Genomic DNA, 4,121 nt, shown 5'->3' with positions numbered 1-4,121 from the left:
GAAGCTGCCCTTCTTCCTCTCCTGGCCTCTGGCCCTCGGTGGACGGGTGGCGACGGGATTGGGCCTGGCCACCTCCTGCGCCCCTGGAGGGAAGAGGAAGCGGGAAGAAGTGATGTGACGGCTGCTGACAGGGCAGGCAGAGTCGGGGCGAGACCCAGCTGCCTGCGGGACAGAGGGGACCCCGCTTGGGCACTGGCGCCACCAGTGCCAGGCCTCCTCCAGGCCAGCTCCTGCAGCTGGGGAAACTGAGGCACCTGGGCTTAAACATCGGTGTTGACATTTACTAATGGTGTCGGCTCTAAGTACATTACTCAGGTCCAGGCCCCAGCGCTCCTCGTCTGTTAAGTGGCGTGATGGCGGTACTCCCTCGCTGGGGTGGCTTTAGGGGTCTCCTCAGCAAGGCGTGTAGAGCCGCTGCTGCCATGCCTGGCCATGGATGACCCCGGCAGCCAAGGCTGTTTCTGTCTCCCAGCCCCACACTCTTCCTGCCACCGGGACCCTGCTGGGAGGTGCCACGGTGAGAGTCAGGCTGGGTGTCGGGAAAGACTAAAGGGCTGTGGAGACGTGCGCCTTGGGGGTCCTGACGTGCCTTGGGGGTCCCGACACTGGCAAGTCACCTGTCAGATGTGCTCAGGTTGCTGGCCAGGGCCAGGCCCAAGGCTCCCAGTGACGCCCCAGCCTCTCCCGAGTCCCTAGGTCACAGAGCCCCGGCCGCCACCCACTGCCTCCGTCCTCGGCTCACAGAGGCAACCTGGTCACTGACCCCGCATCCAGCTCACCCGCAGACAGCGGGCCCCGCCCAGCTTCGCCAGGCACTCACCTGCTCTATGCCCGCAATGTGGCGCCCTGGAGCCGCGTCCAGAGAGCATCTGGCTCAGGCTGGATGGAGCAGAGCCTGCTGCTGGCGGCCACGGGGCGATGGGGCCAGGTCCCGCCGCTGGGCGGGCCTTGGGCAGCAGCGGCCTTTCCGCAGAGCAGGCCTGTCCCCACACCTCTGCTTGAAGCAGACTGCTCCAAGCCTCGTCGCTCCCGTGCTAGCCCTCAGCTGAGCCATGTCTCCCCAACGCTCGCGAGCAGGGAGTTGAGGTGAGTGATCCTGTCAGGGCTGCTCCGCCGGCCCCCACACTGCCCTGTCTAGGAGGCCAGCTGAGGCCCCGCCCCACAGATGGACCCGCAGTGCCACCCATTCCCACAGGGCCTATGGACGCCCCTTAGCCCTAGGGTCCCTCCTCGGCCCTGGGGTCCCTCAGACATCGAGGCCAGCAGGTGGGCCTGGCTCTGGCCACAAGCCCTGCATGCCCACACTCAGCCGGGTCTTACATTCTCAATTTCAGAACGTCACTCCTCACTCCCTGGAAGCCAGATTCCCCTCCCTCCTGGTGACCAGCAGCCCACACACCTCCTGCTTCATGGACACGTCACCAGAGGTGCAGCCCCCGGTGCGCCGCTGCCCCCCGCCTGAGTGTGCCTGCCCCCCCCCATGTCTCTGCGGGGCTCGCCAGGTGCCCTGACAGCAGCCGCTGCGCTGGCAGCTCTATCAGCATGATGCTGGCCCCACAGACACCCTCGTTTTGCCAGAAAAGCAGTGGCCGGCGCTCGGGGCTGTGCCTCTCTGGGATGACACAGCTGCAGTAAGCACCCGCCAGCACCCGCCCCCCATGCCCAGCCTTCACCCCAGGGCCCACCGGCCAGCCTCAAGCCAGCTTGTCCTCTCCCACCCCCTGGCCCAGCTCCTCCCGCCTGCCCGCCTCCCCTCCCTCTCCACGTGGCCCCTGAGCCCAGGGCCCTGGCCCTCGCCCGGCTTCTTCACGGCACCTTCCTTGGGCCCTCGCCCAAGGGCTGCAGCCGGGGGCGTCTGCTTCCTCCCCCAAACCTCTGGAGCTCTGTCCCACCAGACCCACGTTCTGCGCACCCCGGAGCCGTGAGCAGAGGACGCGGCCTGCCTGCTCAACCGGCCCCCCACCGCCCACGTGCACCGTCCGGACAGCGCCAGCCCACGCTCAGCCTGTTCCCGTGCTCACACCTCTCCTTGGTGCCGCCTTCAAGCGCGTCCTAAGCGTTCCTCCCTCAGCCCGCCGGGCATCCTGCACACTCCCCGGCCCAGAGGCCCAGGCTCAGGGCCCACCTGCCCCGCCCCCCACTCAGCTTCCCAGAGCTGGGTGCCTCAGGCCGACAGCCCTGCAGTCACCCTGACCGACCTCTGTCCCTCGCTGGGCCTCCCTGAGCCCACTTGGGCCTCTGCAGAGGAGAGTGCGTGTGGCAGGGAAGGGTCGCACCAGCTCTGTCCAGCGGGCACGAAAACTTGAAAGTCAACCAAAGCCGGGAACTAAAATCCTTCTGGACTTGCTGGCTAGGCAGGGAGGACATGGGTGTGGGTTGGTGAGGGGCCGCGCAGGGGAAAAGCCAGCATGGGACGGACCCCCAAAGCAGAAAGGAAGGGAGGGGGGCAGAAAAGGAGGAGAACAGGAACCCAAGCACAGCCTGTGAGCACCTGGATCCAGCCACGCCTGAGGCCCCACGTCCAGGGGTGCAGACAGATTTCTCTTTTTGGTCAAAAAAGAGAGATGGTGGGTGTGCTTCCTGACGTGTCTGGCATTAGGTATGGAAAACGGCCACATCCAAGGAGGCTTTGGAAACTTCTGTCCTAAGCCTAGGAGTCTGCTACACCCAGTCAAGGCCCACACGCTTCCCCCGCCCCTGCCCGGTTCTGGGCCAGCACATCCAGCGGAGAGCACAGCACCCCGCAGGCGCCCAGCCTGGGTTGAGGGGCGGCTTGGCCTGACACACTGACCAACACAGGCTGCCAGGCGTGCAGGCCGCCAGCTGACCAGTGCTCCCAGCCAGCGCAGGCCCTCCCTCCAGCCCTAGAACCCTGGTCTAGCCTAGGAAGGCGAGGGGCGGGTGAGAGGGCAGTCCGGCCCCTCGCCACCGCCTGCCGGCCGGCGACCAAACACACAGGGTCTCCGTCCAGTGGAGGCATGGGGCAGGCCCCAGGTTGGGTCTGGGGGGACACTGGTTGCAGCCTCCTCTTTGGGGGCGGCCTTCCTCGGGGTGCCCTGGGATCTCTGCACATGCTATAGGGTGTGAAGGGTCGAGAGAATGAGCCAGTGTCAGGAGGGCCAGGCCACCCTGACCACTCACCTCTGGTCACGTCTGGAGAGTAAGAGGGGCGTCCCCCGCAACCACGAATGGTGGACAAAGGACAGAGAGGGGGCAGTGGAGCTGTCCCCCGTCCTTCCCAGGCCCGAGAGAGACAGTGGCCACAGAGAGCACCCCCTGTGGAGAAAGGCGCCACTCCACTGGGCCCCAGGACAGGTGGAGGGCCCCGAAGGGGTGAGTGTCCGCTGGCCAGGAAGGGAGGTGTGCACTCGCCTGTGTCCCCAGGGCAAGGAGCCTGCGGGCCCCCTCCCCAGAAAGCAGACACGTGGGGTCTGTGCACGGTCAGGCACCCCGAGCCAGAGCCCGCGCTCACCCCAGGGTCCTGGCCTGAGTGGGGAGTAAGGGGACGGCATGCGGGAAGGCCCTTCCACGCAGCGCCCTCCTTGGAGAGGGGTGTCCACAGAGCAGCAAGTGCCTGCCCCTCTGCCTCCCCAGACCAGAGCGGGTTCTGGACAGGGAAGCCAGAAATCCCAAAGCAGGAGCGCTGAGGCCGTGGGGGGCCCCAGCCCTCACACCCCACACTTGGCCCCCACCGGCCCTCGCCCCTCACCCACCTCCCAAAACTGCCGCTGCTCCTGCCACCAGCACAGCCCACGTCTGATTGGAGCAACAAAGACCGCCCCGAGCCCAAGAGGCAGCCGGTCCTACTCAGGGCCCAAGTCACAGCAGCCTCGAGGGCCAGCACTGACCTCAGCCGGCTACAGCCCTGCCCACTGCCCTCGTCCCCTCAGGACCTGGCCTGCCCCCAGGGCCCCACCGCGGCAGCGCTAGGGAGGGTGGGGCAGCCTCCGGTGCATCCGCAGGCAACCGGCAAATGTGTCCACCTTGCGCGGCCTCGCCCCATTCCTGCCCGAGCCATCTGACTTCTCCCCACGAAGGGCTCAGTCCAAAAACAGGGCTGCCAGGGCTGGGGCGGGCGGCCAGGAGCTGGGCCACCATCTGCTGGGCTGGCGGGGAGCTCC

This window comes from Talpa occidentalis, unplaced genomic scaffold (genome assembly GCF_014898055.3).
Source record: "Talpa occidentalis isolate TD23 unplaced genomic scaffold, MPIMG_talOcc4v2.1 talOcc4.14, whole genome shotgun sequence".
NCBI lineage: Eukaryota > Metazoa > Chordata > Mammalia > Eulipotyphla > Talpidae > Talpa > Talpa occidentalis.
Note: the sequence above shows the minus strand (reverse complement) of the source record.